This window comes from Dendrobates tinctorius, unplaced genomic scaffold, assembly GCF_039654945.1.
Source record: "Dendrobates tinctorius isolate UK_male_01 unplaced genomic scaffold, ASM3965494v1 ptg000155l, whole genome shotgun sequence".
NCBI lineage: Eukaryota > Metazoa > Chordata > Amphibia > Anura > Dendrobatidae > Dendrobates > Dendrobates tinctorius.
Window position 1 is genome coordinate 13339125 of NW_027361822.1, and position 13167 is coordinate 13352291.

Below are 13167 nucleotides of genomic sequence, written 5' to 3' on the forward strand. Positions count from 1 at the left end.
CATTGGTATGGAAGTCAGGGCAATTCCATCCAGTGCTTTGGTTCTGACCCCAGGCCCCTCTTAGTGGGATCCCTGGTATGGAAGTCAGTGCAGTTGCCTTCAAATGCTCTGGTACTGACCCCAGGCTCTCTTAAAGGGATCTCCTGTACGGAAGTTAGGGCAAATCCCTCAGCGCTCTGATTCTGACCCCAGACTTCTATTAAAGGGATTATTGGTATGCAAGTCAGGGCAAATCCACTCAGCGCTCTCGTTCTGATCCCAGGCCACTCTTAAAGGGATCCCAGATATGGAAGTGAGGACAAATCCACTCTGCACTTTGATGTGGGATATTAGGGGTAGTAGTCCGGTGGCTCTTGCTGACGGGATGATGTGGGATATTAGTGGCAGTAGTTCGGTAGCTCTGACTGACAGGATGATGCGGGATATTACGGGGAGTAGTCCGGTGGCTCTTGCTGACGGGATGATGTGGGATATTGGGGGTAGTAGTCCTGTAGCTCTGACTGACAGGATGATGCGGGATATTGCGGGGAGTAGTCTGGTGGCTCTGGTTGACGGGATGATGTGGGATATTAGGGGTAGTAGTCCGGTGGCTCTGGCTGACGGAATGATGTGGGATATTAGTGGTAGTAGTCCGGTGGCTCTGGCTGACGGAATGATGTGGGATATTAGTGGTAGTAGTCCGGTAGCTCTGGCTGACGGGATCATGTGGGATATTATAGTGAATATGGCTATGCTGAGTGGTCGGGGCTCTACACTCAGAGATATATATATATATATATATATATATATATATATATATATATATATATATATATATATGATCATAATTTGTTATAACTAATCGTAGTTAGTTACTATGCCCGGGCAGTGCCGGGCTCTTCAGCTAGTATATATATAAAACTGAGTGTACGTGTATCAAGCCACGCCCACTGTTTTCACATGGCCTAGATTCATGCACATGTGCTGCTGTGCTCTTTTTGTCTATATTATGCCGCTTTCGCAGCTTGCACGTGTTCACTTCACACTAGGAGGTGCTGATCCTTTTTTTTTTTTTTTTTTTTTTTTTTTTTTAATTTGCTTATTTAAGTAATACTGTAAGAAAAGGTTCTTATTGAGAGAGCTGGAAGAGCCGGACAAAATTGCAGACAATCTTCTTGATAAAGCTGAGGTCGAAGTTTATTCAGAGATACACGGCAAAACAGATACAGAAAAACAGAGGAGTTGGAATATGCAAGCAAAAACAGGAATTCAGACGGGCAGAGATTCGCTAGGAATTCTGGCGGTGATAAGGCATCGTGCTAGATCATGGTGTGGCACGACGGCATGATGGCGGTGGAATGGCAGCCAAAAACAGTAACAGGAGCTTCTTATGCGTAATGAGAACAAAGAAAGCTGCATCTTGCTGCAATGGGCGTATACAGTTACATCATATTGCAGAGACAAACGTGTTTTAGAACAGAGAATATAATGGCATAAAACGAAGACAATGTTTCTCCAAGCAACACTAAAACCCATAAAAGTCATTGGTATCTATGGCTACTGTCCTTAATTTATCACTTCTTCCAGGCTTGATCCATAAATTCATGCATTTGACATTTTAATGATTCTGTTCTCTTTCTACCAACAATATCACATAAACACACATTGACCATATATTTGGTGACCCTATTGATCCAATCGTCCTCTATGCACGTCTACTGAGGTTGGTAGGAGACATGATCTCATTTTCCATCCTCCATTTAGTACATTTTATTAGCTCTTTTGTAAAAGTTGAATCTTCTCTAACTTTTGACAAGATGGCTGCCTGACTCATCTTGGCCTCTCAGTATATTATGGCTGACCATTCTCTTACAATACTGGATGCTGGCTGCCTTCAGTCTGATCTTGCACCCCTCCCTGTTGTGAACACTTGTGACCTGACTTCTGAGTTTGGGCTCCCTCTGGTGGTTGCTGCGGGTAATGGAGCTGGTCGAGTTGACAGAAGTCAATCACCTGAAGAGGATGATTGGAGGTCAGGTGTTACAGACTGGGAAGATTTAAGTGAGCAAGCTTCCCTCAGTTGTCGCTGGTAATTTGGTTTTCTTCCTGTGCATTTTGAAGTCCGCTTGCCCCCTGCTTGGTCCTGCATCATTCAGAATAAGTTATTTGTTTACTGGAATCTTTTTGCATTTGATCCAGTGTTTGCCTTTCTCTGCTTTCTACTTTGCTGTGCGGGTCCAGCATTGTTCCCTGCTGGGACCTGTGCTGGACCCCGCTCCATATGCCACAGCTCATGTCAGTCTGTTCAGTATTGCTAATCCCCTGTTATATCAGTATCTTTGTTTTGCTTCCCGTTTACACCAGAATTCTGATCTAGTGGGGGAGAGGTCGTGTGGCCTCAGTATTTTTGCATATCAGACGTGTTGGATTTTTCTTAGGGTTTTTTGCGTGATTGCAGACAGTATCTTTCCTGTCCTGTTCTATCTAGACAGTTTGGGCCCCATCATTTGCTCACTCTATTTTCTGCCTGTGTTTGTGCCTCATCTTGTCTCACCGGCAAAATATGTTTGGGGGCTATCTATTCCTTTGGGGTTCTACTCCGGGGCAGTTAGCTTTCCCCTTTCTTGCATTAGGCTTAGTTAATCATTTGGCTGTGCTGAGGCATCTAGGGCATCGTAGGTACGTCCCACGGATAATTCTAGTTGTGTCTTAGTTTTAGGGGTCCGCTAAGTTACCAACTTTTCTGGTTATCTGGTTGCCTAACTTATTCCCTGGCGGTCCTCCTCGGTGATCTAATCATAACACCTCCCATTGGCCTTGCAGGTGCCGCAATCAGCTCTGCCAGTCCATAAATTGTAGGCTTAGCCCAGTAGTGACATGTTTGTCCAAAATTGTAGGCTAGAGGCCCGGAAGTGGCTTGTAGTGTAGAGCACCCATCAGAGGGAGGTCACCTTGCCATGGTTGGTAGACATACATGAATTGGCCAATTTATGCACTAAGAACCTTCATTTTTTCATCTATTAGTGTAAGTAAAAAAAAAAATTTTGGAAAATTTTGCTAAATTGAATGTTTTTAGTGTTTTCACATGGCTTAGATTCATGCACATGTGCTACACTGTTCTTTTTTGTGTATATATATATATATATATATAGTATAAACTGAGTGTATGTGTGTGCGTGTATCAAGCCATGCCCACTCCACATAGCAACCAATCACTAAGCATCTTTCATGTCACCAGAGCTGTTTAAAAGAAGCTGAGCTGTGATTGGTTGCTATGAGCAACAGTTTTCACACTCCACAACACATCAGCAGACACTGATCGGGTGGGAGACATCTAGCATCCCCGGGAACATAAGGGTAAACTGATTAAATTTGCTGATGACACAAAGCTAGGAGGGATAGCTAATAATAGAGAAGAGAGAGAGAGGATTCAAAAAGATTTAAATAAACTGGAGAAGTGGGCAGCAACTAACAGAATGGTTTTTAACAGGGAGAAATGCAAAGTACTACATCTGGGCAATAAAAATGAAAAAAGCATATACAGAATGGGAGGAATAGGGCTAAGTGACAGCACATGTGAAAAAGACTTGGGTATACTAATAGATCACAGACTGAATATGAGTCAACAGTGTGATGCAGCAGCAAAAAAGGCAAATGCAATTCTAGGATGTATTAACAGAAGCATACAGTCTAGATCACGTGAAGTCATTATTTCCCTCTACTCCTCTTTGGTCAGACCTCATCTGGAATATTGTGTCCAGTTTTGGGCACCACATTTTAAAAAAGACATCAACAAACTGGAGCAAGTTCAGAAAAGAGCGACCAGAATGGTGACCGGTCTGCAAACCCTGTCTTATGAGGAAAGGTTGCAGGATTTGGGAATGTTTAGTTTGCAAAAGAGAAGACTGAGAGGAGACTTAATAGCTGTCTACAAATATCTCAGGGGCTGTCACATTTTAGAAGGATCAACTTTATTCTCATTTGCACAAGGAAAGACTAGAAGCAATGGGATGAAACTGAATGGGAGGAGACACAGATTAGATATTAGAAAAAACTTTTTGACAGAGTGATCAATGAGTGGAACAGGCTGCCACGAGAAGTGGTGAGTTCTCCTTCAATGGAAGTCTTCAAACAGAGGCTGGACAGACATCTGACTGGGATGATTTAGCGAATCCTGCTTTGAGCAGGGGGTTGGACCAGATGGCCCAGGAGGTCCCTTCCAACTCTACGATTCTATGATTCTATAAGCTCCTAGCCGTTGTCTGCCCCCACGAAAGGAGCAGAGAGCGCATGACAGATATGAATCACCCCCTCCTCTATTACTGCCGTGCTCTATTGTTGCCAGCGTAGAAAATCGCATCATCAGCGGCCACACTGCCAGGTTACATAACAGCACATCTCCAGGAACTCCCTGTTCAGTGCCACCCAGCTCGGGACTATGGGATGAAGGATGAGATGGGTATATGGGCAAGAGACTATGGGATGGGGCATGTGTGATGGGTATATGGGCATGGGACTATGGAATGGAGGATATGTATGATGGGTATATGGGCACTAGTCTATGGGATGGAGGATGTGTGATGGGTATATGGGCACGGGACTATGGGATGGAGGGGATGTGTGATGGGTATATGGGCACTGGACTATGGGATGGAGGATATGATGAGTATACGGGCATGGGACTATGGGATGGAGAATATGTATGATGGGTATATGGGCACTGGACTATGGGATGGAGGATGTGTGATATGTATATGGGTACTGGAATGGAGGATGTTTGATTGGTATATGGTCACTAGACTATGCGATGGAGGGTAATCTTTATAATTTGTTATAACTAACCACAGTTAGTTACTACGCCCAGGCAACGCATCTTAGCACCTCTCCTGTTGCAAACTGTATTTTCCCCAGATATGGATTACTGCGTGGGACAGAATGCTGGACAGGTATGGTATAACTTTTTTTTAATTTATTTATTACAGGAGAACGAGGGCGTCGCATGGATTAGCTGGATAATAAAGATGGCAAACTGTGTTTAGTGTTTTATTTCATTAAAATACTTTATTCTGGCTGTGTCTTTATTGAACCTGTAACAACTATAGGATTAATAATGGATAGGTATCTTATTGACACCTCTCCATTACTAAGCCGGGCTTGATGTGACCTTACAATACAAAGGTCACATCAACCCCCAAACTATTACCCCACTTGCCACCACGACAGGGCAGTGGGAAGAGAGAGGCTAAGTACCGGAATTCACGTATCTTACAGATGCGCCATTTCTGGGGGAGCTGAGAGCTGGTGTTTGTAGCCAGGTAGGGTCAATATTCATGGCCCCATTCTAGGCTATATATATATTGTGGTGCAGTGACAGCTAGGGGCGCTGTATAGGTCATGCACACAGGCATATCCATTGTGGTAATGGACATAGGATGAACGCCAGGATGGTAAATGACCGTTATGTATCCCAGGGTGGGTGGCACTAGGATGGAAGCTTGAACATGTGCTAATCAGACGTACTGCTGATGTTTTGTTACAATGTATCGGGGAGCTTCCAGGTGGCTGGTGAGACCGGTGGGACCAGTCACCTACAAACCCACCCAGGGGCGTGTGGCTAAACGCCAATAGTAAGCATGTATATGTGTGTGTATGGCTGAGTGTCTAAGATAGGTCCTGCAATGACGTCATAGCCATGTGGACGTGGCTACGGACCATATAAGGTGACCATGGTAGGTCACATGAGAGTGAGTGCCTGAATCTGATTTGTCCGTGTGGAAGGTCCTGGAAGGCCAACGTGCTGGATGAAGTGCTGCCTTCCTGAAGAGCATGTGAGGAGGCCGCTGACCAAGTGAGGCCTGTGTGTATCGGACAGTCCCCAGGAGGGAATGGACGTCCGCAGCGAGAAGCAACTAAGAGGTAACCTTGAAAAATAGGGAAAGGGATTTGTGCTCACCAAAAATAGTCCAGTAAGCCGGTCGTGCCTATGGATCAAATGGCTGACCACCATGTTTAGCAAACATGAGAAGGAAGATCCGGCACTGAAGACTTAATTAAATCCACGGAAAAGCTTTATTCACATATTTTCATAATAAAAACAGGGGAAGAAGACCCCCACGCCTTACGCGTTTCGAACCTCACAACAGGTTCTTCTTCAGAGGCATAAGACAAAATGAATTGCAGACTAGTTATAAACATTCTCAACCAACCGAGAGACTCCACACGTGTGTGTAATCAAAGAGGCAGGCAATTAAGCCCTCAAATTACCGGTGGAGTCGCTCCCTTGCTTGAAAAAAACACCTGAACACCAACAGACAAAACACATAGAGTATACAAAAACATGTGCATTATATACGTATAAATATGTAAATACATAACAAATTTCAAATGACATAATAATCTTAATACATAGAAATTCACACTCCTCAAAGGAGAACAAAAAAAAAATAAAACCCAGACTCAATACTCAATAGAAATACATAAGATCATTCCTATAATTTAAACCTTGCGGGTACCGTGCATTAAGCGCAAGTATCCAAAATGCTTCCCGACAATGTAGTAAATATTCCCAGTCACCCCCTCTGGGGGGGTTTGCTACCCTTTCTATTCCCTTTACTTTGAGACTACATAAAATGTATTTCTATTGAGTATTGAGTCTGGGTTTTTTTTTTTTTGTGTTCTCCTTTGAGGAGTGTGAATTTCTATGTATTATGATTAAGATTATTATGTTATTTGAAATTTGTTATGTATTTACATATTTATACGTATATAATGCACATATTCAGTGCCGGATCTTCCTTCTCTTCTTATGTTAACTAAGAGGTAACCCCAGACAGGGGAAATAACTGTGAGGCTATAAGAGCCTGATTGTTGGACAAAGCACAGCCTGTGTGACCACAGGGCTAAGAGAGCGGAGCTCTACATGAACATTCTTCTGTTGTGATATGAGACTTGCTGTTCATGGTTTATGCTGTCTAATTAATAAGCCACATGGACTGATTTATGAGAAAAACCAGGTCCGGCACAGGCTTATCTTCAGCCAAGTGTCGCCCAATGCACTCAATGAGCGCTACCTTAGAATACATGTGTGGGTATATATATTGTATCTATTGTAATCTAACCTGTCACTCTGTGGTTAAAATGTACATGGCAGATCATTTGCCAGCTTTAAATTTATCTATGTATCTAAAATATATATATATATATACTGTATATATGTTTTGAAGAATATTTCATTTTAAAACTATGTAATTGATTTAGAACATTTCTCTATGTAAAAGCTCATGTTAAAATCGCGTTGCAGTCTGATTGCAATCGCACTGCATTCGGATGTAAATCAGATGCTAGGTGTGAAAAATCGGATTGTACTCACATAATAAATGCATGACACTCGCATGACAGTTGCATTACACTCATCCAACTCTCCTGCCTCAAAATCGGACCGATTTTTAAATCGCTAGTGTGGCTCCAGCCTTACTGTGTATGTAATGGTGGTGTGAGATCAGTGGCCTAAGGTCGTTTAACCCCTTAAAAACATCAGGTACTTATTAAAATCTGTGAACATTGGCTGTTTGCCCACTGTGATGCCAATTCTGATGCCCAGAACTGTCATGAACTCATTTTCTGCTCCACCAGTTGAGAGTTCCCCTTCCGTTCTCCCTCTGTTGGTGACAGGAGGTAGTGCGGTTGGTTTAAGGGGTAGTGATCTGCCACCTGATGAGGAAGATAACGATTGGATCTCTGGAGTATCAGACTGGATATAAGGCTTTTTGTCCCTTATTAGATTGGCCTCTTTTTTGCAATGTCTCAGAATATTACAGAGTGCTGATATAGGTTTAGAAGTCTAGTGACTTCAGGGTTAATTTTGCTATCAGAAGTGTTGGACAATATTTTTGTAGGGTTTTTTTTGGCAGATTGCAGACAGTGTCTTTCCTTTTCTGTCCTTTTTAGTTAGCCGGGCCCCATCATTTGCTCAGCCTATTTTCCTGCCTTTGTTTGTATTTTCATCTTGCTTCACCGTCAATACATGTGGGGGGCTGTCTTTGCTTTGGGGTCTGCTCAGTTAGTTTTCCTCTTTTCCAGCTTTAGGCTTATGTAGTTCTCCGGTTGTGACGGGGCGTCTAGGACCAACGTAGGAACGCTCCACAACTGCTGCTAGTTGTGCGGTTAAGATCAGGGATCTGCAATCTGCATAGTTACCAACTTCTCTGGTTTTTTTGAGACTTAGCTTGTTGTCTTTTTTTCCTCCTCGGTTTCCCATTCATAACACAGAACCCATTTGGGCCAGGCTGGATGGACCTAGGTTTGAGGCCGGGCATCACTTTCTGTCTACTCATAGTGTGAGGTCAGTGGCCCAAAAGTCATTTAACCCCTTAAAGACACCAATTACTTATTTAAACCTGTGAAAATCGACTGTTTGCCCAATATGATGCCAATTCTGATACCCAGAACCCATTTGGGCAAGGCTGGAGAGACTTGTTTTTGATGTGGGGCTCCCTGTTCTATACGTCTGCAGTGTGAAACCAGTGGCCCAAAGTCATTTAACCTTTTAATTAATGCCCTTTGGTGCCCACATTGATGCCCATTTTTGTGCCAGTTTTATAATTTTTGTTGCTGATTTTAAGTGTATTCACATCAGGGCTCCTCGCTGCATTGTTTTTTGTTATTGTGATGCTTATTTTTTTTATTGTTAAACCTATAAAAAAACAGAAAAGAAAAAATTGCAGAATAAGAAACTGACGAATAAGGAACCAACTTCAGCCTCATGACTAATGAGCACGATATGTGTGTGTATATATATATATATATATATATATATATATCTATCCTTTTATATTTCCGCAACAATTAGAAAAAGTAACAAAGTAGAAGGGGCTTGGTTTACCAGATTTACTATTAAAAGTTGTGAAAGTTATTGAGGAACTTCTGCAGTAGATTTCAGAATATGATTCTCAGCCAAAAAATCAGCCAATTTAAAAGGGATCTTAAGACTTTCACCAAGAAACCATAGGTAGTGCAGGATAGTGTAGGGTGCAATGACACATCCCCAATCATTGCTGTATAGTGCCGGGTTGTACTGGTATTAGTGTATATTTTAAGTGCAAATTATCTTCGCAAGTGCACTGGTGGGAGTATCGATGCACTTGCAGTCCTCAACTTCTCACCACCTTCACCGTTCCCTGCTTGCTGATAAGTGACTTTATGCAGCAGAACTTCAGTCTCCTCCATCAATCAAGAAACGAGGAGCGGCATCGGTGGGGAGAAGCGAAGAGGAGACGAGGACTGCAAGTGCACTTGGAAAGATAATTTCTGTGTGTCGCAGTACTCAAAATCGATGAAATACAGTAACATAGTAACATAGTAATTAAGGTTGAAGGGAGACTTTAAGTCTATCTAGTTCAACCCATATCCTATCCTAACTTGCCCTAACATGTTGATCCAGAGGAAGGCAAAAAAAACCCATGTGGCAACAGTAAGCTTCACATTGGGGAAAAAAATTCCTTCCCGACTCCACATACGGCAATCAGACTAGCTCCCTGGATCAACGCAACACTAAGGAAACTAGTGTATATACCCTGTAATATTATACTTTTCAAGAAAGGCATCCAGCCCCCTCTTAAATTTTAGTAGGGATTCACTCATTACAACATCATATGGCAGAGAGTTCCATAGTCTCACTGCTCTTACAGTAAAGAATCCGCGTCTGTTATTATGCTTAAACCTTCTTTCCTCCAGACGTAGAGGATGCCCCCTTGTCACTGTCACAGGTCTAAGAGTAAAAAGATCATTAGAAAGGTCTTTGTACTGTCCCCTCATATATTTATACATTGTAATAAGATCACCCCTAAGCCTTCGATTCTCCAAACTAAATAACCCCAATTGTAATAACCTGTCTTGGTAATGCAGACCCCCCAGTTCCCTAATAACCTTGGTCGCTCTTCTCTGCACCCGCTCCAGTTCAGCTATGTCTGTCTTATACACCGGAGACCAGAACTGTACACAGTATTCTATGTGTGGTCGCACTAGTGACTTATATAGAGGTAAAATTATGTTCTCCTCATGAGCATCTATGCCTCTTTTAATGCATCCCATTATTTTATTTGCCTTTGCAGCAGCTGCCTGACACTGGCCACTAAATGTGAGTTTGTCGTCCACCCATACACCCAGGACTTTTTCAGTGACAGTTTTGCCCAGTAGTTATTGCTTGAGTTGTTTTTCCGTATCCTGTCCTGCTCCACATCTGGCATTTTACTGAAAGTCTGGCTAACAGTCCCTTTAATCAAAAGGCTCATGGTATATCTTATCACAGTGGACCTTTATTAAAGAATGGAGTACGAAATGATGAATGGACCCCCTCTGTTGTCTGAAAACATGACACCCCAAAAGTCTTGGCGTAGGGGGCTCAATTCAAGATGAAAACGGCCACATTATTTAAAAGGAAACAATCATGGTTATCGTGGTGTTACTTACACTGAGTGAAACTGATTACTAAAGAAAATGATCTCGGGATTTGCTCCATATGGTCGGAACATCCGCAGTGTAAATGATCCAGTCTGCAGAAATCCATATCACGTCCGTGTCTGCTGCAGATTGTCCTCTAGATACAACGCAAAGGGTGAAACAAGCGACTTGACCACCGTTTCCAAAAAGATTTCTGCAGTAGATATAGTAATAGATTTCCCTGCGGCGTTTCTACCGCAGGAGGTCATCAGTGGAGATGCCCCATGGGAACACACCATTGGGTTATGTTCCCTCCCTGAAATCCACAGGTGCATTTACTACTGAGGGAATGTACTCTTGACATTCACTTTGAAACTATTCCAGAGATGAGCAAATCTGCTGAAATTCAAATTTGAATTAGGCTGGAAAATTCGATTTGGATTGAATATATTCAGTGTGAATCTTACGTGCCCTGATTGCTGATAAAAGTATGTTATGCTGTGAAATCTCTCCTGGCCCCAGGGCATAGAAAACAAAGCGGTTAAACTTTTTTATTTGACTTACCTGACCTGTTTTGCCACTGAGACCTCTGCTGGCTTCATCCAGTCCTGGTCTTCTCTTCAGTCTTCACTTTTCGACACGGACTTGGCCTCACATGACATACTGCGAGTCCTAGTCTGAGAACAGGTGCTGGAGAGGAAAGACTGTAGAGAAAAAAGACTTAAGCTAAATTAAAAGAGTCAACGAAAGACCATGCAGCAGTAGAGAGCTGTTGTGGTGGAACAACTAAGGCTGGGTTCACATAGCCCTTGTCACTGTATTCAGTAGCTCCGTTGGGGCTTATAGCCGAATTCCCAAGACAAAGGATTCAGGTGTATGTGCCAACGGGGCCATTGACTATAATGATGCAGACAGTGTCACAGTGTTGTCTGTCGTGCATCATTTTCAGCTCTATCGCCTAGTTGAGGTGGGCAGCAAGATGTAGTAGGACGTAAGTCCCAACAGAGCCACTGGACATAGTTGCAAACTGTATGTGAACCCAGCCTAAGGGGCAAGGTGAGTATAATAATTTTTTTTAACCTCTTCCTGGCCCTAAGAAAAATTCACACATTGCTGAATTAGGAAGAATTACCATAGGAACCTTTCCTTGCAACCATAAAAATGTAAAACCTGTCCATTTATAATGACCATGGACAAGATAAAGATCCCCAATTCACATCAGGACTTCAACATCCCAGGTACTTTCAGCTGCATCACATCTAATGTGGTGTACCTAATCATTTGTACTAAATGTCCAACTGGGGGTCTGTATGTGGGGGAGACAGGGCAAACACTGAGAACAAGGATGAATTCTCATCGTCACACAATAAGAGAAAAAAGAATGGATCTACCTGTGGCAAAACTTTTTTATATCCCCGGTCATAGCATGATGGGCATTAAATTACTTGTATTAAAAGGTAATTTTAAGTCTCGGAGACACAGGAGGGTCTGGGAGTATAAATTTATGACAGCCTTTGACACACTGTGCAGGAATGAATGTGTCGCATGGATTTATGTCTTTTTACATCAATTAATGAATTTTCTCTTCAGACCTTCTGGGGTCATCACACAACACAGTCAGACCCCATCAGAGGACAATAAAACTTTCACACGCCTTATCTATGAACTGTTCCAATATTTATGTTTATCTCTCTCCCATAATGACAATTCTGCTTCACATCACTTGTCTTATCCATTGCGTTATTTCTGTGCTGTCTTGTGTATAAATATGTGATTCTTCAGATGTTGTATTAGTCTAGCCTGATGAAGAGACCTGAGCAGTCTCGAAAGCTTGCAATTTGTTACCTTTTAATGGCTAACTGAAAAGATGGTTTCAACCACTGAGGACTCTCAATTCTAAATATTTTTCGTAAATCACAAAAGAATTGCAGTAAATTCTATTTGCTTCAAACTGATTTACTGATCTCGAAGTATTACATCTTTGGAAATTGTGCAAGTTTGCAGCACATTTTATCAAAGGGTTAAATTTACGGCAACATCGTCAATTATGATATAGATTTGAAAGCCCCAGTGCTAATCAAGTAACCATGAAGATCTTCAATGCTCATTCAAAACTACTACACCAGATGATACCAAAACAAATTAGATCAGGGTTACTATAATATAGCATGCCCACATAGAAAATATAATTTTATGTTATAATAACTCAGCATAACGCAAACCATGCTAATACAGCAAATAAAACCTTCCATAACATGGTTTTCGTAAGGATGCATAGTCCAAACTCCATGAGTTAAAAAATAGAAGTCGCGGACGGCACCGCTATTACCATATATCAGCTGATGGTCCGACCCGTGGAAGCGCTAGAACAGCGCGAAACGGCCGTTGTCAGCTTGTGAACACTCTTGCCACTCTACTCTGGCCTGACATGTAACTACGTGTCAATAAAGGAGCTATATTTCATCCTGTCGAGTGCGACCTTTTTTCTTCATATGGATTCAATAGTCCAAACTCCAGCTGACAGGTATCCTTTAAAACTGCATTCTATTTCTCAAATTTGTCATTTTGCCACACAGACCTTTTGAGCTGATTATTTTTTTCCCATTTGCTTCCAAAGTAATCTTCTACGAGATTCCTCTGGTGGCTTATCTCCCTACAGATCAAAAGGTTCAAGTCTTTGAATACAAAATTACCAATCCCTATCTCCTGTAATGTCATCTGTCAGGAAGCCAGCATATATATTAGATAAGT

General features: G+C 42.1%; 1 protein-coding gene across 1 annotated transcript in view; it reads left to right on the forward strand.

The window, feature by feature from the left end:
* The window catches only part of LOC141051177 (uncharacterized), a 266826-nt gene that overhangs the window by 207507 nt on the left and 46152 nt on the right, over positions 1-13167 (forward strand). The window lies entirely within an intron of this gene.